This window comes from Stomoxys calcitrans, chromosome 1 (genome assembly GCF_963082655.1).
Source record: "Stomoxys calcitrans chromosome 1, idStoCalc2.1, whole genome shotgun sequence".
In the NCBI taxonomy this organism is placed as follows: Eukaryota; Metazoa; Arthropoda; class Insecta; order Diptera; family Muscidae; genus Stomoxys; species Stomoxys calcitrans.
In genome coordinates this window covers 17249232-17273388 of record NC_081552.1, presented here as the reverse complement: position 1 = coordinate 17273388, position 24157 = coordinate 17249232, and positions in this window count along the sequence as shown.

Sequence of the window (24157 nt, the reverse complement as noted above, 5' to 3'; positions counted from 1 at the left end):
CATATAAACCGATCTTGGGTCTTGACTTCTTGAGCTTCTAGAGGACACAATTCTTATCCGATTTGAATGAATTTTTGCACAAACTATTTCGTTATAATATCCAACAACATTGCCAAGTATGGTTGAAATCGGTCCATAACCTGATATAGCTGTCATATAAACAGATCTGGGGATTTGATTTCTTGAGCTTCTAGAGGGCGCAATTCCTATCCGGTTTGGCTGAAATTTTGCATGACGTATTTTATTTTTACTTTCAACAACTGTGTCAAATAAGGTTCAAATCGGTTCATAACCTGATATAGCTGCCATATAAACCGATCTGGGATCTTGACTTTTTGAGCCTCTAGAGGTCGCAATTATTATCCGATATGCCTGAAATTTTGTACGATGGATCCTCTCATGACCATCAACAAACGTGTTTATTATGGTCTGAATCGGTCTATAGCCCGATACAGATCCCATATAAATCGTTCTCTCTATTTTACTTCGTGAGCCCCAATGGGCGCAATTCTTATACGAATTGGCTGAAATTTTACACAGGTCTCCAACATATAATTTAATTGTGGTCCGAACCGGACCATATCTTGATATCGTTTTAATAGCAGAGCAACTCTTTTCTTATATCCTTTTTTGCCTAAGAAGAGATGCCGGGAAAAGAACTCGACAAATGCGATCCATGGTGGAGGGTATATAAGATTCGGCCCGGCCGAACTTAGCACGCTTTTACTTGTTTAATTTGTGTATCTTTCGAGACGAGCTCAATGGTCGACGATTTTGGCAATGAAAAAAGCAAGCCAGAGATCACAACACACACCAACCACTATGGGACGCGTTTCGTCATTTGGTTAGAATAACTCATCGGCCATATTAGGAGTAGAGGCTTCAAGGGTAATACGTTGGTAGGTGGTACTTATACCGAATATACCGCGAATACGTGTCTATCATGAAAGCACGACACTTTCACAAGTCTGACTCCTTTCACACTAGCTGCTCTTTTCCACTGTATGTATTTTCTTTGAAGTGATAAACTTTTTTCTATACGACTACTTAGCCTGCATGGCATACACAAGTCATTTGTGTGCATCTTTTGGAAATTATTGGGTTGCCCAAAAAGTAATTGCGGATTTTTTAAAAGAATGTAAATGCATTTTTAATAAAACTTAGAATGAACTTTAATCAAATATACTTTTTTTACACTTTTTTTCTAAAGCAAGCTAAAAGTAAAAGCTGATAACTGACAGAAGAAAGAACTCAATTACAGAGTCACAAGCTGTGAAAAAATTTGTCAACGCCGACTATATGAAAAATCCGCAATTACTTTTTGGGCAACCCAATACATTAATGGCAACGAACGCTGGACAACGGCTCTCGCTGCCCAGGTCCAAGTCCCGGTCGGGCTCTGCCGAATTTTTTTTTTCAAGTTTTTTTTTTTGCCTGTTATGGCGAAGATCATTTAATTTCACAATTTTTCGTTTTGTTTCTCTTTCGAGACGAGCTCAGTGATTGAAGATTCGAATGGCTGGAATTCGAACTTGTGCACACGGAGCAGCATCAAGAGCTGTTGTCGTTGTCTAGCGTCCGAAGCCATTAATACAACTTCCAAAAAATATTCACAAAATCAACCACACTTTGAAGACTTTGAAAGATTAGGATCGGCCTATAAATAGTGTGTTGGTAATCTGTGCACAATTCAGCGCTGACTTTATGACCAAATTTCACCGCTGATGGGTCAGTTCCAGCATCCAAAAGCGGCCACAATTTTCAAAAAAAAAAAAAATCTTTTTTTGAGGTATCTTTACCAATTTAACAGAAACAGAAGAATTTTGGCAATTTTCGATTTTGAAAAAATGTGGGGTGGGACCCCCCCAAATGCTATATCCAAATCTGGACCGAACTGGGCCCAATAGAAGATGGATGTCGAGTGGCCTAACACAACTGACTGCCCAAAAGTTAAGCAAAATTCGATAATAAATGTGGCCTTAGACCTTAAATCGCCGGATCGGTCTAAATGGGGGCTATATAGCCCATCTTCGAAATTAACCAGTGCAAAGTTTCAGCTCAATAAAACTATTCAAGCAATTCATAGCGATTAATTGTGGAGAACATACAATTTTGACAGCCTTTTTATGCTCTTCCAAAACAAGAAACTGCAAACATAAAGCTACAGCAACAAATAAACTCCCATTTGGAATTTTAACCAGCAAATCTATGACATGTTGTACTTCACAAGCATGCAATTGGTGTAAAATACGAAACGAAATACAAAAACAAAGATGGAAACCCCCCCCCAAAAAAAAAAAAAAAAAAACTCATGAAAAATTTCACGAAAAACGTTTTACAACAGTTTTTATATATTTGCCGGATTTTCAGCTAAAGTTGTCGGCCTTTGTTGAATATTTAAAAAGGACTTTATTCGGTGGTTGCTTTGCCGGATATGGAGAAGCACGAAAAAGGCAGGTGGTTTTTCGAGAAAAAACTTGCGGCCTCTTTTGGCTGCATTTGGTTGTACGATAGGGGTGGGGGAAAAGGGTTTAGCTCCTTTAAAATTCTTCTTTTGCCAAAAATAAAAAAAAATGTTTACGAATGGTTTTCTTGCACATCGTTTCATATCCATCGAAGGGAGGACGAATTTATGTTTTTTTTTTAGCCACCAACATAGGATAAGGGGAGTATACTAATCTAGTCATTGGGTTTGCAACACCTGGAGATAATGACCTGACACCCTATAAAGTACATACATTCTTGATCATCTTGACATTCTGAGTCGATTTTGTCATGTTCGTCCATCCGTCCGTCTTTCGAAGTCAAGATAGCTTTCGAACGAATAGAGAAATCCGCTTGAAATTTTGCACAAAAACTTCTTATTGACGTTGGGGATTATAAATTGGCCATATCGGTTCAAACTTGGATACAGGCCCCAAATAAACCGATCCCCATTTATCACTTCTTAAGCCACTAGAAAACTCAATTTTCATAGGAATTGAATAAAATTAGGCACAAAGAATTTTGACTTCAAAAATATGTATCGAACCATATTAACCGGTTCTCTGATTTTACTTCTTGAGCCCCTAGCAGCCTTAGTTTTCATTCGAATTGCCTGACATTTGGTGCAATGACTTCTGTTCTGACTTCCAGCATCCGTGCCAAGTATGATCTGAATCAGTCTATAATCTGATATAGCCCTCATAAAAACTGATCCTCGGATTTGACTTCTAGAGCCCCTAAAAGAATCTGTTTTCATCCGATTTGGCTGAAATTTGATACAGAGACTATTGTTTCGGTATATATACTGACATAGGCCCTTAAATAGTGATTCCCCGACATATGGTTAATTGAGACCTTTGCACTCGCAACCAATTCCCTATTTGATTGTTGTTATATATTTCAAACATGAACTAAGGGCGAAGTGCCGCATACGTGATCGAGAGCGCTTTCGCATCGAATGAACTTCATTTAACTGATATTTATCCACGTTTAAACACATTTTAATGTAACATTTTTATACCCACCACCAAAGGATAGGGGTTAAATTCATTTAGTCTTTCTGTTTGCAGCACATCGAAATATCAATTTTCGAACCTACCAAGTATGTATATAACGATGTCCGTGTGTCGGTTCAGCTGTCCGTCTGTCCGTCCGTCCGTCCGTCTAATCACTCTACAGCCTTCAAAATTGAGATATTGAGCTGAAATCCGGCACAGATACATCTTTTGATGCACGCTGGTTAATTTCTTGAACGGGCCAAATCGGACCATATTTGGATATAGCTGCTATATAGACCGATCTGCCGATAAAGGGTCCAATGCACTTGAATGCATTATTTTTTATCCGATTTCGTTGAAATTTTAAACAGAGAGTAGTTTTTGGCCTCGTGACATCCGACCCAAATATGGTTCAGATCGGACTGTATTTAGATATAGCAGCCACATAGACCGATCTCCCGATAAAGGGTCTGTAGCCATTAAAGCTCTATTTTTTATCCGATTTCGCTGAAATGTGAAACAGTGAGTAGTTTTAGGCCTTCCAACGTCGGATATAAATATGGTTCAGATCGGATTATATTTAGATATAGCTGTCATATAGACCGATCTGATGATAAGGGGTCTGAAGCCCATAAAATCTTTATTTTTTATCCGATTTCGTTGAAATTGGAAACAGTAAGTTGTTTTAAGCCTTCCGATATAAGCCCCAAATATGGTCCAGATCGGACTATATTTAGATATAGCGGCCATATAGGCCGAACAGATTGGGGGTGCATTTATCACCCGATTTCGCTGAAATTCGAAAAAGTGAAGGTCTTTAAGCCTCCCGCCATCTTATCCAAATATGTTGAAGATCGGACTGTTTTTAGATATAGCTGTCATATGACCGATCTGCTGATTAAGGGTCTGAAACTCATAAATGCTTTATTTCCGATATCGTTGAAATTTAAAATAGTGAGTTGTTTTAAGCCTCCCGATATGCGACCGAAATATGAGTCGGATCAGACTATATAGATGTAGCTGGGTCTTAATCCCATAAAAAACAGATCGGGACCTGAATAAAATATGATCGAGACCAGCCCCTATTAAGGTATAACTACGGATATAGTAGTGAAGTTATAATATTGGGTTGCCCAAAAAGTAATTGCGGATTTTTTAAAAGAAAGTAAATGCATTTTTAATAAAACTTACAATGGACTTTAATCAAATATACTTTTTTACACTTTTTTTCTAAAGCAAGTTAAAAGTAACAGCTGATAACTGACAGAAGAATAAATGCAATTACAGAGTCACAAGCTGTGAAAAAATTTGTCAACGCCGACCATATGAAAAATCCGCAATTACTTTTTGGGCAACCCAATAAAACAGGATGATTATTATATCCTTGTTTAATTTGGTCCAGATCGGTCCAGATTTGGTTATAGGTGCCATATAGAACGATCTCTCGATTTAAAGTCTTGGCCCTATTAAAAGCACATTTATTATCCGATTTCGTTACAATTTGAAGCAGTGACTTATGTTAGGCTTTTCGACATCCTTGTCCTATGTAGTTCAGATCGGTTTATATTTAGATCAAGCTGCCAAAGAGACCAATATTTTGTTCTACATAATTGAACAATGACTTATATTTATTAGACCACTCAATGTCCGTGCCGAATTTGGGTGATTAAGTTATCAAAATTTCACCGGATTGTGACGAAAGGGGTTCTACATATACACCCCAGGTGGTGGGCATCCCAAGTTCGGCTCGGCCGAACTTAATGCCTTTTTACGTGTTTATAAATCATTATGGATTTAAACATTTTCGCTTATCTAGTCATTCTGTTTGTCACACCTCGAAATATTGATCCAGGATCCCATTCTTGTATATATACTTGTTCGCCTCGACATACCGAGCCCATATTGCCATGTCCGTCCGTCCGACTGCCGAAATCACAATATCGGTGGAACGCATAAACCTAGCCGCTTGAAATTTTGCACATATACTAAATATTGATGTAGATCATTGGGGATTGCAAATGGGCCATATCGCTTCAGATTTGGATGTAGCTCCCATATAAACCGATCTCCCGATTTGACTTCTTGAGCCCCTGGAAGCCGCAATTTTAGTCCGATTTGGCTAACATTTGCACATAGTGTTCCGTTATGACTTCTAACAACTGTGCCAACTGTGGTTCAAATCGGTCTATAACCTGATATATCTGCCATATAAACCGATCTGCCGATTTGACTTTTGAGCCCTTGGAAGGAGCAATTTTTGTCCGATTTGGCTGAAATACTGCACATAGTGTTGTGTTATGACTTCCAATAACTGTGTCAAGAACGGTCTAAATCGGTCTATAACCTGATATAGCTCCCATATAAACTAGTCTCTTGCTTACAACCGCTCGGTTCCTAGAAGCTTTAATTTTTTGGTGGTTTCATAGAATAAAATTATGCCCTTCAACTAAATTTTATTTATATAAATTAAAGAATACATGGTGGTGGGTTCCCAAGATTCGGCCCGGCCGAAGCTTTGTTACATGTGGTAGCAATACCATGAACTTAATTATACCCTACACCACCGCTTTGGTAAAGCGTAAAGGGCCATACTTGCTTTGGCCATTGGATACTAATGTGGAATTCATTGTGCAAAATTTCAGCCACATCGGATAAGAATTTCGCCTTTATAGGGCTCACGAAATAAAATCGGGAGATGTATTTATATGGAAGCTATATCAGGTTATAGACTACTTCAGACCATATTTCACACGTATGTTAAGGCCATATAAGAAGTCGATGTGCAAAATTTCAACCAAATCGGATAGGAATTGCTCCCTCTAGAGGTTTAAGAAATACAATCAGGGTATCGGTTATATGGGACTTACTTAGTGCAGTTATTAGAAGTTAAAACAAAATACTTCATGCAAAATTTTAGCCAAATCGAATAACAAGTGTCCCTTAGCGGCTTAAAAAGTCCGAAGATCCGAAGTAGGTTTACCTATGTTCGTAGTAATATGCAGGGTATGAACCGATTTAGACCATACATGGTGCAGTAGTTGATGGTCAAACCAAAACATTTTATGCAATATTTCAGACCAATCTCATAGTAATTGCTCCCTCAAGAAGTCAAGATTCGAGATGGTATTATATGGGAACCGCTAGAGGAAGTCAAAACAAACCGCTTGGTTTAAATAATAAAACAAGTAAAAGCGTGCTATGATCGGCCGGGCCGAATCTTGGGAACCCACCGCTAAAAATTTATACACAATAAATTTAGTTGAAGGGCATAATTTCAGTCTATATACCACACTTCTGTCAAACCAGGGTAGTCAAACCGGAGAATAAAATACTTTATACGAAATTTTATGAAAATAATATATTCTTGCCCTCAATCAGTGCAATTTGTTTGTGTGGGGTGTTAAAAGGAGTGCTTTGTTTGACTTTAGCTATGCTGTAATGGTTCCCTTCATCGAGAGAGGGGACACTGTACTGACCTAGATGTTACATATGTTACTTTCTGTCTCCAAATCCATTTCGTCTGATATTAAAAATAAAAACAAGTTCAAAGGTATTAAGTTCGGCAGGGCCGAACTTTGGATACCCACCACCTCGGGTATATATGTAAACCGCCTTTCATCAAAATTCGGTGAAAAATTCATAACATATGTCCCATATCAGTTATATTAAAATATGTTCCGATTTGGACCAAATACTAATAAGTACAGTAACAAGTAAAAAGGCGTTAAGTTCGGCCGGGCCGAACTTTGGATACCCACCACCTCGGTTATATATGTAAACCACCTTTCATCAAAATTCGGTGAAAATTTCGTACCTTATACTCATATACCTCATACCGATCTGAACCATATACGACACGGATGTCGAAAAGCCTAACATAAGACTTTGTCAAATTTCAGTGATATCGGATTAAAATGCGAATTTTATGAGGCCAAGACTTTAAATCGAGATATCAGTCTACATGGCAGCTATATCCAAATCTGGACCGATTTGGGCCAAGTTGCATAAAAATGTCGAAGAGCCTAACTTAAAGCACTGTCCCAAATTTAAGCAAAATCGGACAATATATGCCTCTTTTATGGGCCCAAAACCTTAAATCGAGAGATCGGTCTATATGGCAGCAATATTCAAATCTAGACCGATCTGGGCAAAATTGAAGAAGGACGTCGAAGAGCCTAACTTAACTCAATGTCTCAAATTTCAGCGACATCAAAACATCAAAACCTAAAACCTAGATATCGGTCTATATGGCAGCTATATCCAAATCTGGACCGATCTGTGCGATATTGCAAAAGTATGTCTAGGGGCTTAATTTAACTCACTGTCCCGAATTTCTGCGACATCGGGCAATAAATGAGCATTTTATGGGCCCAAAACCTTAAATCAGGAAATCGGTCTATATGACAGCTATATCCAAATCTTAACCGATCAGGGCCAAATTGAAGACAGATGTCGAAGGGCCTAAGACAACTCACTGTCACAAACTTCAGCAAAATCGGATAATACATGTGGCTTTTATGGGCTTAAGACCCTAAATCGGAGGATCGGTCTATATGGCAGCTATATGCAAATCTGGACCGATCTGGGCCAAATTGACGAATGATGTCGAAAGGCCTAACACAACTCGCTGTCTTAAATTCCAGCAAAATCGGATAATAAATGTGGCTTTTATGGGCCGAATACCCTAAATCTGAGGATCGGTTTATATGGCAGCTATATCCAAATCTGGACCGATCTGGGCAAAATTAACGAAGGACTTTTGGGAGCCTAACACAACTCACTGTCCCAAATTTCAGCAAAATCGGATTATAAATGTGGCTTTTATGGGCCTAAGACCCAAAATCGGACGATCGATCTATCTGGGGGCTATATCAAGATATAGTCCCATATAGCCCATCTTCGAACTTAACCTGATTATGGACAAAAAACGAACCTGTGCAAAATTTCAACCAAAGTAAGTACTGGCGCTCAAGCTACTGGTTCCTTAGAAACTTCTTCGAGGTACGGAACACCATCTTCAATATCTTTCATGCAACGCTACACTGAGTTTGAACTCTCTCTTGGTTTTATACCACAGCTGCCACATTGCAGCCAAGAGGTTTCTAACTCCGTGGGTCTTTCTGACTCCTACATCAAATGAAAGTAATCCCTTATTAACACTTGAGCCCATTGAACTCTTTGGACTTCTACCCACCATCATCTAGGAGGAAGGCTAGATGATGGGCTTATAAAATTCGACTTTGCCCAACTTAATGCCGTTTTGTTTGTTTTTGTTTTTGTTTTTGTTTCAGTTTTTGGTTTTTTATTTATCATGCTCATATTTTGGTATTTAGCCAAAAACAATAACTTATGTGTTAGGCAAAAAGGCATTAAAAACAATTGCATTTGGCAGTTTCAATGTTGGTCTGCTCTGGCTTTGCTTCACCCAGTAGAGGGAGTAATGTTATGTGGTTTCTGCTGTCAGTATTGGCCATATTGTGGAGAATTTAAGGGGGGGAGGGGAAAGCTGCCTTTTGCGAAAACAGCTAAGGCAATGCTTATTGGTCTCCACCTCACCTTCCATTCAGTATTATGAGGTTTGGTATCATTTTCGTTGAAAATGATAACAAAATGAAGAAAAAATACCAATTTGTCGAAAATTGTTTTGAAAAGGTTTTCAGGCATAATTCTAAAGTAGATGTTGTCGAATAACTTCCGGTAATTGAAATTTTTCATTGGTGGTCTTTTTATTATTTGAGAATTCTGAATTTTCCTTTGGCTGCCAAATTCTTTTGTGGTTTTTGTTTTAATTTGGCTTTCTCTCCGTTTCTGGGGGTATGTGGGCAAATGAGCGAATTTATTGGCAAGACTGTCTTGGCCAATATATATTTTTATACCCTCCACCATAAGATGGGGGGTATACTAATTTCGTCATTCAGTTTGTAACTACTCGAAATATTCGTCTGAGACCCCATAAAGTATATATATTCTTGATCGTCGTGACATTTTATGTCGATCTAGCCATGTCCGTCAGTCTGTCCGTCCGTCCGTCCGTCTGTCTGTCGAAAGCACGCTAACTTCCAAAGGAGTAAAGCTAGCCGCTTGAAATTTTGCATAAATACTTCTTATTAGTGTAGGTCGGTTGGTATTGTAAATGGGCCATATCGGTCCATGTTTTGATATAGCTGCCATATAAACCGATCTTGGGTCTTGACTTCTTGAGCCTGTAGAGGGCGCAATTCTTATCCGATTTGAATGAATTTTAGCACGACGTGTTTTGTTATGATATCCAACAACCGTGCCAAGTATGGTTCAAATCGATCCATAACCTGATATAGCTGTCATATAAACCGATCTTGGGTCTTGACTTCTTGAGCCTCTAGCGTGCGCAATTCTTATCCCATCAGAATGAAATTTTGCACGACGTGTTTCGTTATGATATCCAACAACTGTGCCAAGTATGGTTCAAATCGGTCCATAACCTGATATGGCTGCCATATAAACCGATCTTGGGTCTTGACTTCTTGAGCCTCTAGAGTGCGCAATTCTTATCCGATTGAAATGAAATTTTGCACGACGTGTTTTGTTATGATACCGCACAACTGTGCTAAGTATGGTTTAAATCGGTCCATAACCTGATATAGCTGCCATATAAACCGATCTGGGATCTTGACTTCTTGTACGACGGATCCTCTCATCACCATCAACAAACGTGTTTATTATGGTCTGAATCGGATCCGATACAGATCCCATGTTCTCTCTGTTTTACTATTTTACTTCGTGAGCCCCAATGGGCGCAATTCTTATACGAATTGGCTGAAATTTTACACAGGTCTCCAACATATAATTTAATTGTGGTCCGAACCGGACCATATCTTGATATCGTTTTAACAGCAGAGCAACTCTTTTCATATATCCTTTTTTGCCTAAGAAGAAATGCCAGGAAAAGAACTCGACAAATGCGATCCATGGTGGAGGGTATATAAGATTCGGCCCGGCCGAACTTAGCACGCTTTTACTTGTTTTTTATTAATTTGCTAATGAAATAATGTTTGTGCCTGGGGGTGTTTTGAAGGTTATTAATGAATATACAAGTGGCGCTGAAAAACAAGTGGTAATTAAATTTGCGTTTATTGTAGATGCCATGAAATAGTATTCCATAGTATTCAAACAAGTAAAAGCGTGCTACGTTCGGCCGGGTCGAATCTTGGGAACCTACCACCATGGAAATTAGAGTAGTTGAAGGGCATAATTGTATGGCTTTTTGGACCGCACTTGTTGGCAGCCATAACAGAACGAATGTGCAACATTTTAACGAAATCGGACAAAAATTGCGACTTTCAGGGGCTAAAGATGTTAAATTGGGAAATCGGTTCATATGGCAGCTATATCAGGTTTAGACTGATTTGGTCCGTATTTAGCACAGTTGTTTAAGGATGTAATAGAACACCGCATGCAAAATTTCAGCCAAATCGGATAAGAGTTGCAGCTTGTAAAGATTCAAGAAGTCAAATCGGGAGATCGGTTTATATGGGAGCTATTTCAGGTTATAGATCGATTTGGATCGTATTTGGCACAGCTGTTGGAAGTCATATCGGAACACTACGAGCAAAATGTCAGTCATATCGGACAAAAATTGCGGCTTCCAGCGGATCAAAAAATCAAATCGGTAAAACGGTTTATATGGGAGCTATTTCTAAATCTAAACCGATATCTCCAACGACCTACATCAATATTAAGTAACTGTGCAAAATTTCAAGTGGCTAGCTTTACGCGTTCGACTGTTATCGTGATTTCGACTGACGGGCATGGCTATTTCGAATCAGAACGGGGAGAAAAATATATATACTTTATGGGGTCTTAGACGAATATTTCGAGGTGTTACAAACGTAATGACTAGACTAGTGTACCCCCATTCTATAATAAAAGGGAGCAATTAAAAACGCATTAAGTTCGGCCGCGCCGATATTTGGATAGCCGCCATCATGGATCTATATTTTATAGAAATTTTGTTAAAATTTTGGGATCCATTATTTTTTTCCGGGATATCGGACTTTGTTGGGTAAAGAATGTTAATTAAGATTTTCGGGAAGGCTTCAATAAGCCTATGGCTTAATTACGGTCTAATACAAGACACCATTTATGAAAAATCCGGTAAAAAATATGCTTTCTATGGGCTCACTACCATAAAACGGGAGATCTATATCATCTATATCCCAATATGATCCGATTTCGAACATACTCGGGACATATATAAAGGCGTCTTAAAAAAACTTAGTGCTTCAAATTCCATTCCGAAAGCAATCAAAAATTGGCAGATTCGACTACATGCCATCTATTTTTATACCCACCACCGAAGGATGGGGGTATATTCATCTTGTCATTCCGTTTGCAACACATCGAAATATCCATTTCCGCCCCTATAAAGTATATATATATATCGGACTATATCTTGATATAGCCTCCATATAAACCGATCCGCCGATTTAGGGTCTTATGCCCATAAAAGCCACATTTATTATCCGAATTTGGTGAAATTTGGGACAATGAGTTGTGTTAGGCCTTTCATCATTCTCCGTCAATTTGGTCAGATCGGTACAGATTTGGATATAGCTGCCATATAGACCGATCCTCCGATTTAGGGTCTTAGGCCCACAAAAGCCAAATTTATTATCCGATTTTGATGAAATTCGGGACAGTGGATTGTGTTAGGCCCATTGACATCCTTCGCCATTTTGACCCAGATCGGTTCAGATTTGGATATAGCTGCCATATAGACCGATCCTCCGATTAAGGGTCTAAGGCCGATAAAAGCCACATTTATTATCCGATTTTGCTGAAATTCGGGACAGTGAGTTGTGTTAGGCCTTTCGACGTCATTCGTCAATTTGGCCCAGATCGATCCAGATTTGGATATAGCTGTCATATAGACCGATCCTCCGATTAAGGGTCTAAGGCCGATAAAAGCCACATTTATTATTCGATTTTGCTGAAATTCGGGACAGTGAGTTGTGTTTGGCCTTTCAATATCATTCGTCAATTTGGGCCTGATCGGTTCAGATTTGGATATAGCTGCCATATAGACCGATCCTTCGATTTAGGGTTTTAGGCCCATAAAAGCCACATTTATTATCCGATTTTACTGAAATTCGGGACAGTGAGTTGTGTTAGGCCTTTCAACATCATTCGTCAATTTGGCTCAGATCGATCCAGATTTGGATATAGTTTGCATATAGACCGATCCTCCGATTTAGGGACTTAGGCCCATAAAAGCCACATTTTTTATCCGATTTTGATGAAATTCGAGACAGTGAATTGTGTTAGGCCCATCGGCATCCTTCGTCAATTTGACCCAGATCGGTCTAGATTTGGATATAGCTGCCATATAGACCGATCCTCCGATTTAGGGTTTTAAGCCCATAAAAGCCACATTTATTATCCGATTTTGCTGAAGTTTGGGACAGTGAGGTGTCTTAGGCCCATCGACATCTGTCTTCAATTTGGCCCTGATCGGTTCTGATTTGGATATAGCTGTCATATAGACCGATTTCCTGATTTAAGGTTTTGGGCCCATAAAATGTTCATTTATTGCCCGATGTCGCTGAAATTTGATACAGTGAGTTAAATTAAGCCCCTAGACATACTTTTGCAATATCGCACAGATCGGTCCAGATTTGGGTATAGCTGCCATATAGACCGATATCTAGGCTTTAGGTTTTGGGGCCATAAAAGACGCATTTATTGTCTGATGTCGCTGAAATTTGAGACAGTGAGTTTAGTTAGGCTCTTCGACGTCCTTCTTCAATTTTGCCCGGATGGGTCTAGATTTGAATATAGCTGTCATATAGACCGATCTCTTGATTTAAGGTTTTGGGCCCATAAAAGAGGCAATTATTGTCAGATTTCGCTTAAATTTGGGACAGTGCTTTAAGTTAGGCTCTTCGACATTTTTATGCAACTTGGCCCAAATCGATCCAGATTTGGATATAGCTGCCATGTAGACCGATATCTCGATTTAAAGACTTGGCCCCATAAAATTCGCATTTATAATCCGATATCACTGAAATTTGACAAAGTCTTATGTTAGGCTTTTCGACATCCGTGTCGTATATGGTTCAGATCGGTTTATTTTTATACCCTCCACCATAAGGGGGGTATACTAATTTCGTCATTCTGATTGTAACTACTCGAAATATTCGTCTGAGACCGCATAAAGTATATATATTCTTGATCGTCGTGAAATTTTATGTCGATCTAGCCATGTCCGTCCGTCTGTCCGTCCGTCCGTCCGTCTGTCTGTCGAAAGCACGCTAACTTCCAAAGGAGTAAAGCTAGTCGCTTGAAATTTTGCGCAAATACTTCTTATTAGTGTAGGTCGGTTGGTATTGTAAATGGGCCATATCGGTTCATGTTTTGATATAGCTGCCATATAAACTGATCTTGGATCTTGACTTCTTGAGCCTCTAGAGTGCGCAATTCTTATCCGATTGGGATGAAATTTTGCACGACGTGTTTCGTTATTATATCCAACAACTGTGCCAAGTATGGTTCAAATCGGTTCATAACCTGATATAGCTGCCATATAAACCGATCTTGGGTCTTGATTTTTTGAGCCTCTAGAGTGCGCAATTCTTATCCGATTGGGATGAAATTTTGCACGACGTGTTTCGTTATTATATCCAACAACTGTGCCAAGTATGGTTCAAATTGGTCCATAACCTGATAGAACTGTCATATAAACCGATCTGGGATCTTGACTTCTTGAGCCTCCAGAGGTCGCAATTATTATCCGATTTGCCTGAAATTTTGTACGACGGATTCTTTCATGACCATTAACATACGTGTTTATTATGGTATGAATCGGTCTATAGCCCGATACAGCTCCCGTATAAATCGATGTACCCTTAGTTACTGAGTTTGCATTTCAATTATTTTGTAGCAATCAAATCGAGAACTGATTGGGACTTCAATGGTCTCATGAAGTCATACCAAGATATCGGTACTTAGTGGGCCTATATCATCATATTGACCGATACGAATAACACTTGAACCTTAATAAAATAGGTTTTAGGCTCAAATTTCAACCAAATCAGGTGACAATTTAAGCTTCTAGAAGATCAAGAAGTCAAAACCGAGGATCGGTTGATGTGGGCTATATCAGTTTATAGACCAATTCGGATCATACTTTGCAAAGATGTTGAAAGTCATAATAAAAGTTTATGTATCAAAATTTTCAGCCAAATCTGATGAAAACGACGCTTCTAGGGGCTCAAGAAATTTAATCCGGGAATCGGTTTATACGGGGTCTATATCAGTTTATAGACCGACTAGAATCGTACTTGGTATGAATTTTAAAAGTCGTAACACAAGTCTGTGTTCCAAATTTCAGTCAGATCTGATGAAAATTGAGGCTCCTAGGGGCTCAAGAAGTCAAAACCGGGGATCGGTTTGTATGGGGGCTATATAAGTTTAGAAATCGACTACGATCACATTTGGCATGGATGTTGGAAGTCATAACAAATGTCTATTTTCCAAATTTCAGCCAAATCTGATAAAAATTTTGGTTTTTGGGGGTTCAAAAAATCAAAACCGAGGATCGGTTTATACGGCGGCTATATCTGTTCCAATTTTTAGCGAAATAGGATGAAAGGTGAGGCTTTTAAAGACTCAAGAAGCTATATCAGGTTATAGACTGATTGGACCGTATTTGGCATAGTTATTAGAAGTCGTAAAAGAACACTGCACGCAAAATTTCAGCCAAATCGGACATAAATTACGGCTTGTAAGGACTCAAGCACTCAAATCGGGAGATCGGTTTATATTGGAGCTATTTTAGGTTATACAACGATTTAGACCGTACTTGGCACAAATGTTGAAAGTCATAACAAAACACTACATGCACGAGTGTTACCCTTTACTTCACCCACCACCTCTAAACTATTTTCATATTCACACTATAACTAACGTCCTATTTCAAGTAATTGTAAGTAATGGCTTAAATATCTAATAAACATGAAAAATAGATTTATAAAATTAATATAATTGATTTGGTTTGGTTTTGTCTGCACACAAAGGGGAAAATATTCCATCAGCATAGTAATAAACTTGAATATGTATGCCGCCTTCGCAAAACTGTCCGGGCTATAATGTCAGTACATGCAAATGCCATTATGATTACAAGCCATACTGAATTGAAATGAAGCTATTGTTCATTAGTTGTGCTGTGGAGGGGATGTTGTCAATGATGCCTATGTTTGCTTTCGCCATTTTGCTCAAAGCCCAAAGGCAAAGAGAAGAGAACATCTGTTGATGTTTGTAGTTTACTTACCTGCATTTTGGGCAAAGTATATATGAACAACAAGCAAAGCAGCAGCAGCAGCAGCAACAACGACATTCTGGCCTTAACCACTGCAAACAAGAAAATGTCTAACTAATTGCACATATCTTGGCTAAGACCCTTACAGAACATTGTTAATGTCCTTGTACACATAATCATTTCTAATATTAATTGATCCTTATTGCATGTCATTTCCTAAAAACATCCAATCAATAATATCCCATTTTACCACAAAGAAGCCAACAGCAGCAAAGGCAGCAACAACAGCGATTAGAAAGCATGATGGCTGTTTCTTTTCACTGCTCAATCAATTGAATACAGCAAATGTGCAAGCAAACACAGACATACTTCTGCATAGGAACATGAATTTGCTGCTTATGGTTATATGTGTAGTCATGTCCTTTCCCTGTAGAGCCATCACATCGTCAATGTGAGGCAATGACCAACATCCTGTGCTGACAAAGTTGAATCGTTATTTAGAGCATACACACGTGCACACACACCACACACTAATAGGCAAAAGCCTGCATATTTAATTTGAGGTGTGTGTGTGTGTGCATATAAGATTGTGTGTGTTAATGCACGCAGGTATATCCATAACAGTGCCAATACCCTGGTGGGGTACGTAAAAACCCAACTGTCGTTTGCAAAACCAGCAGATGGCATATTTTACATAAATTGTTAAAATTTTCAAATATGTAGTTTTACTATGGATATCGTTGCTCATTTCAACTAGAATATAATGATCAATATATGGTCCCCATTGAAAATAGAATATTTTATTGACATTTTATTTTATTACAGTGATTTTCAAAACAAAAAGCCAAGCTTTGATTAAATGTTTAAAAAAAAGAGCAAAGGAATATTTTAATAAGGACTACCAGTAAGCCATAGGTGGTCATTTTATTGCCACTCCTATGGGTGGCCACCGTAATGCAGATGATAGCATATCCGACTATGATGTTGAACGCCTGGTTTCGAATCCTACAACCGTGGTTATTTCCTGCTATTGCAGGCAATATTTGTGAGGTGCGAAATTTGCCATATGTTTATATCCACCACCGAAGGACGGGGGTATATTCATTTTGCCATTCCGTTTGAAACACATCGAATCATCATCTTTTTCCGACCCTATAACGTATATAAATTCTTGATCGTCGTAAAAATCTAGGTTAGATTTGAATGGCAGTCTGCAATCAGACTCACTTAGACGTTTTCGTCCATTGTGATACCGCAGGAGTAGAACGATCCAAAAAACTTGCGAAAGTTTACACCCGCTAAATCAGCCAAATTCTCAAACAAGTAATTTTTCAATAATGAACAACAAAATATTGGTCTTTTTAGTAGCTATATCTAAAACTAAACCGATCTGATACGGAAAAGTCACCATATACGACACGAATATAAGTCACTGTGTCAAATTTCAGTGAAATCGGATTATAAATGCGCCTTTTATGGGGCAAGGCTTTAAATCGAGATGTCGGTCTACATGGCAGCTATATCCAAGTCTGGACCGATCAGTGCTATATTGGAGAAGTATGTCAAGGGGCTTAACTTAACTCACTGTCCCACATTTCGGCCACATCGGACAATAAATGCGGCTTTTATGGGCCCAAAACCTTAAATCGAGAGATCGGACCAAATCTGGAGCGATAACACAACTCACTGTCTTAAATTTCAGCAAAATCGGATAATAGATGTGGCTAAGACCCTAAATCGACCGATCGGTCTATATCTTCGGCCATTTTCGAACTTAACCTGCTTATGGACAAAAAAAGAATGTGTGCAAATTTTCAGCTCAATATCTCTATTTTTAAAGACTGTAGCGCGATTTCAACAGACAGACGGACAGACGGACGGACATGTGTAGATTGTCCTGGATTTTTACGCTGATCAAGAATATATATACTTTATAGGGTCGGAAATGGATATTTCGATGTGTTGCAAACGGAATGACAAAATGAATATATCCCCATCCTTCGGTGGTGGGTATAAAAATGAGAACCAAAAGCGGAACTCCTTCTGACTGCCAGTGCGGGACACACAGCAGATGTTCAATAGTCTCTTCTTTCTCGATGTCCTCACAGCTTCGGCAAAAGTCATTACTGGCAACCTCCAGTGTGTCCGATCAGGCAGTGACGGACACAATGATTGAGATGTCCGTCAGCGACAGTAAAGCGGTAGACCTCGCCAGCTCTGTCTGCTCTACAATTCCGTGGGATATCTCTGCCAAAACAGATGAATTTTTAACTGTTCAGCAATTTCGTTGAGAGAGCTGCGATATTAGTGGGCGGTTTTTGAATTCAGAAATACGTTCTCCAGGGATTTAATTGCTGCCTGGCTGTTTGAGAAAATATTAATGCTAGTCGTTGTCAGCTTTTCCACTACTTTAATTGCAAAGATCTCCTAAAAATCTTTGACGATTTAGCCATGTTCGTCCGTCTCTCTGTTGAAATAACGCTACAGGCTTTAACAAGTAAAAGCGTGCTAAGTTCGGCCGGGCCGAATCTTATATACCCTCCACCATGGATCGCATTTGTCGAGTTCTTTTCCCGGCATCTCTTCTTAGGCAAAACAGGATATAAGAAAAGATTTGCTCTGCTATTACATTGAACTATTCATTTCTGACTCTACAAGATATATATATATATATTTCGGATCGTCGAAAAATTCAAATACGATTTAACGATTTCCGTGATCCTGTCCGTCTTTGTGTTAGTCAGTTGTAATCACGCCTCAGTCTTTAATATTGAGATATTGAGTTGAAATTTTGCACCGACTCGTATTTCTTCTAAACGCAGGTTATGTTCTTGAATAGGTTATGTTCTTGCTATATAGACCGATCTGTCGATTTAGGGTCTGAAACGCATAAAAGCTCCAATTATTACCCGAATTCGGTGAAATCCAGATCAGACTATATAGATATAGCTGCCGTATAGACCGATCTTCCAATTTAGGGTCTTAATCCCATAAACAGCGGATTTATAGCCTGATATCCTGATAACCTGAAGAAATTATGATCGAGACTAGCTCCTTTTAGATATAACTATGAATATGGTAGTGCAGATATAATGAAATAGGATGATCAATATATCCATGAAGGTGGGTATTGTTTATCCATAAACAGGTTAAGTTCGAATATGGGCTATATCGGACTATTTTTTTTTTTTTTTCAATTTCAATTTCAATTTACTTTATTTTTTCAAAATCGTTACAATTTATAACTTAATGTTACAGTAATCACATTTGTAATTTTTTTTTTTTTTGAAGTTATAAAGTACAATACGGCATGATTTTAGTAAAATCGTCTACCGGATTAATGAGTTTTTACATTGTTTAATAGTTGTATTCGTTTATTAATTCTTTTCTATAGGATAGTGCCTCTCGCAAGTAATTATATAATGGAAACCAACAAATATCTTCACCCCCATTTAAAAAGTGGATTACTTCTCCATCTGATAATCTGTGCTTATAAAAAAATTTCATTCTGATGGCGCTGAAAATTGGACAACGTCCTATGAAATGTGCTGCTGTTTCTACTTCTCCTAAATTACATATGGCACACAATTGTTCATTGGTTCCGTATCGGCTGCCGTTTAAACCCATCACGTCGGCTCTCGCTCTCATAATATATCCAATTTGCATTTGATTAAATTGCTCATTGCAGTATGTGAAACCCAACGTATAATTAAGAAATTTATATATTCGTCTCTGACTTTCCTGCGATTTGTTTATGTATTCTTGGTGGCTTTTAATTTGTAAAACATTAATCAATTGTTTGCTTGCCTTGCACCACAAATACTTGCTCAACTTCATGTTGTTGTGTTCTATATTGTGTAACTCTAGACGATCGATTAGGTGTTTATACCAGCTAATATTCTTCTCAATAATTTTAACTGCTAACTTATGGGTTAGTCTTTCCCGATCAGGTTCAAAATAAACTTTAGCTACATACTTTAAGTGTTGTGTGTATGTGTATATGTATCCAGGTTCATATCCAGTTTCCAAAGCTATTATATAATTTGGTGTGTTTTCTGGAAGTTTTAAAACACGTTTAATAAAATATCTGTACAGTTGATCGACGTCATCAAAATATGCGTTTCCCCAAATCTGTGAACCATAGCTTTGTATAGATCGACACACGGAGAGAAACATTTTCCATTTTCCACTTAGAGTTATATTAGGTTTTCCAATGAAATTCTTCCACGTTGCGTTTATACATGTCTTAGCGGCTTCGTTTTTATTCTTAAGATGTTTTGTAAAAGATACTTTTGGCGTGAGGGTGATGCCCAAATATTTATACTCGTTTGTAATTCTCAGCTCTTCTGCGTTGTAAAACCATCTCTCACTTGCAGCTAACCTTCCTCCGTTGCGGAATACCATCACTTCTGACTTCGACTGGTTTACTTCCATACCCCACATATTGCAATATGAAGCTAGGTTATTTATCATACCCTGTAGAACCTGAGGGTCATCTGCAATGATTACAATATCATCTGCGTACATTAGCAGACGGATATTTATTTCATCGATGTTGAGGCCACCCCCTAAGCACTCGTGCATATCATTTAGATATAAGGCGAACAAGATGGGTGACAGCAAACATCCTTGTTTGACACCAGTCCTGGTTTCAAAATGGTCTGAAAGTGCTTCTCCTGTCCATACAGCTGATTTCGTGTTTTCATACACTTTCTCTATAAAACGTATAATTTTGGACGGGAGACCTAAGGTATATAATTTATATATCAAATGTTTTCTTGGTACTCTATCAAACGCCGCCTTGAAATCGACAAAGAATGCGTAGACTTTCTTGTATTCAGCTAGTTTTATATTTACAATAGACACCAAGTTAAATACGTTGTCGACTGTGGAGTAACCTTTCCTAAATCCGGCTTGGTATTCATTTAAAATATGCCGCTGGTTTACCCATTCTGTTACCCTGGAGTTCAGCATGCCAATCATGAGTTTACCGACGCAATTCATAAACGTAATGCCTCTATAATTGCTTGGTAGACTGACGTCTCCTTTTTTGTGAATTGGATAAATAACTCCAGAGCGAAACATATTGAAATCGTTCATTCCATTTAAAATTTTGGTGAACACGTTAACCAATGCCATTAAAAATTCGTCTGTAGCGTGTTTAAAATATTCATACGGTACCCGATCTTCACCTGGCGCTTTATTTTCCTTGACTTTGTTAAGCTGTTGCTTTAATTCCATCAGTGTGAAGTCACTGTCCATTTTTTCATCTTTTATTTCATTTGCTGCATAATAAATGACTGGTAAGCAAACATCTTGATTTAAGAGCGAGTCGAAGTAATCTTTCAGTTGCTCCGCATTTATATTGCAATTGATTTGGTTCTCCTTTTGCCTTATTTCTTTCGCTAAAGCCCACCATGACTTGCTGTCGGATATGTAGTTTAATTTGCGCTCTATATTAAGATAGTACTCTTTTCGCTTTTGTTTACATAATTTCTGAAAGATCTTCTTTTGATTTGCATATTTCTCTCTGTCGGCTATTTGATGAGTTTTTCTAAATGCTCTGAGGCTTCTCATTGTTTTGGTCCGAAGTTTCCTGCACTCTTTATCAAACCATTTATTTTTAAATTTGAGTTTCTTTGGTCCAGTTTTGCTTTGATCCGATTGCCTGATCAGCTTTATATAGTCATGTAAAGAAGCGTTAGGGTCCATGAGATCTAAGTTATAATTTAGTTTTTCTCGATAAGTTTCTTTTTGGCTGTTCTTCCATACTAACTTGGGAAGTAAATTCCGTTTTTCCGATTCATTACTGCCCTTGTCTTTTATTTCCAGTGCTAAACATAATGGAAAGTGGTCGGACCATATCTGATTGTTTACCTTAAAACTTTGTACCGTATCTAACATATCATATGACATTGCGCAGAAGTCGATCACCGAGCTGCCATTTTTATTTGCAAACGTGATATTCCCGTCCTCATCACCTAAAGTTCTGCCATTCAGTATGGCTAGGCCGTTGTTGTTGGCAAATTCTAAATAATTTCTCCCGTTGGCATTTATTACTTTATCATTTGATATCCTTGCGACATCAATGGTTGTTAGTCCTTCTAAAAGTTGCTCTCCAATTATTTGATCTTCGCCAATACGCGCGTTGTGATCCCCGATGACAATTTTTTGAACATCATTAGCCTCTACAGCGTTCTTTAAGTTTTCAAAATCATGTGCCCAGTTTAAGCTTCTCAGGTACACAGGTATGATTTCAAATTTCATTGACTTTGTTTCGCAGTATATTAAATCAATATTATTTCTTTTAATTAGTTTATGCGTTAGTCCATTTTTTATTAGATCCTTCCTGACCCCGCAGACTTGACCTCCAATAGCTCTTCCTCGATTATTAACTCGTGTTGCAGTTTTCCAATGTGTTTCAAAATTTTTAAATTTATTCTCATAATTACACTGATTTTTTTTCTTCAATATGTGTTTCTAGGAGGATAAATATATCAAAATTTTCTAAGAATGCGTAAAACTCGTGGTGAAGATATTTGTTACCTAACCCATGAATATTATAAGCTAGTATATTTAGAACAAAATTATTATTAGGGACGTTTTTGGTCTTTTTCTTAAATTTTTTCTTTTCTTCATTAGACTTAAGCTCTATATCTTTTAATAGTTTTTTGAATTTATTTTAGATAAGATTCTATCATATTCTATCATGCCAATGTCCTGTATAACATTGCCGTAAATAGATAGTAGCACATCTTTCGCCTGTTTTCCGTCACATATCAGTTCCTTTTTTTCATTCCAAAACATCGTTTTGCCATCAATTATTATTCTGTCTGCACGCACCCCGACTCTCTTATCTCTGTTAACTACCAGGAGGTCCTTTTTTAGTTGCAGCATAATCTTTTTCTTTTCCAAGCGGCTTCCAGTCAGATCACGTTCTATGAAAATTGAGGATCCTGCAAGGGTTTTTGTGTGTTTTAACACCTCTGTTACCATTTTTGTTGATTTCATCTCTACCATAATTGACATTGTATTTTCATTTTGTTGTAATTTTCGAATATATTCAATTTCTAAATTCGTGCCTATATTCATTTTTGCTTTGAAAAGTTTTTCAGCTGCATTGTATAATGCATTTTGGCTAGGCAATCCCCTGATAATAAGTTTTTTCCGACCCAATTCTTCTTCTAGTCTTTCCATTCTGCGATTGTCTGCTTCTTTGCTTTCTTTCAAAAATTTGACCTCTGACCTCAACTCATCGTTCTCCGCTGTTAATCTTTGAACTTCGTTCTGAACGCCTTCGATTGTATTCCTGACCTCCACCAAATCAGATTTTGTTGGGAGATTTTCTAGTTTCGAATCAAGTAACTTCGACATTGTCTCATTCATGAGTTTTATTAGTTCAGTAGTTTGCATATTTCCCACTGTTGCAGAATTTTCCGGTGAAGTCTCCATGAGTTTTCTTTTCGCACTTTGTGCTTCAAAGCCCACTGTGCCTCTAGGTGTGGTTTCGTGCTGACTACTATTGTTTAGCATAGTTTTAGGCGCGTAGAAATTTAGTTGTATTCGGTGTGTCGCTATGAATATTCTTCTTCTTATTTAAATTAATGCAACGAAACTTGTGTCAAAATCCTCAATATGGCAATGCAACTATACCCAATATTATGACTGAGGGAAACAAACACAGCTGATGTTTACTCACATGGGTTATACTCTTTCAACTTTTGAGCAATTTTGTCAACAAAACACTTCCAGTTAAATTTTGTAAATATTGAAGTGATTTTTTGCTATATTTTGTTTATAAATCGATGTATACTCTGTCCGTCAACCATACAGGCCTGTTCAAAATTCTCCGCTCTTGGATTTCGATGTAAATTTGATGCTGTAACGGCCGATTCACCGCTTTGCGAGTTAAAAAGGTAGGAGCCTAACAAAAATACGTCTACTCCCGGCAAAAACTAAACTCAAAATCCCTATATCGGACTATAGCAGGATAAAGCCCCCATATAAATCGATCCGCCGATTTAGGGTCTTACACACATTAAAGCCACATTTATTTTCCGATTTTTGTTGCTTAAAGCTCATCGATGTGTTTGGATTTAGCTGCCATATAGACCGATCTCCCGTTATAAGATATTGGGCCCATAAAAGGCGCACTTCTTATCCGATTTCGCTGAAACTTGGCCCAGTGATTAATGTTAGGCTTCTCGATATCCGTGCCCCATATGGTTCCGATCGGTCTGTATTTGGATATAGCTGTCATAAATATCCATCTCCCGATTTAAGTTTTGGAAAAAAACCGCGTTTATTGTCCGATTTTACTGAAATTTGGCACAGTGAGTTGTGTAAGGTCCTTCGACATCCGCGGTCAAAATGCCCTCCA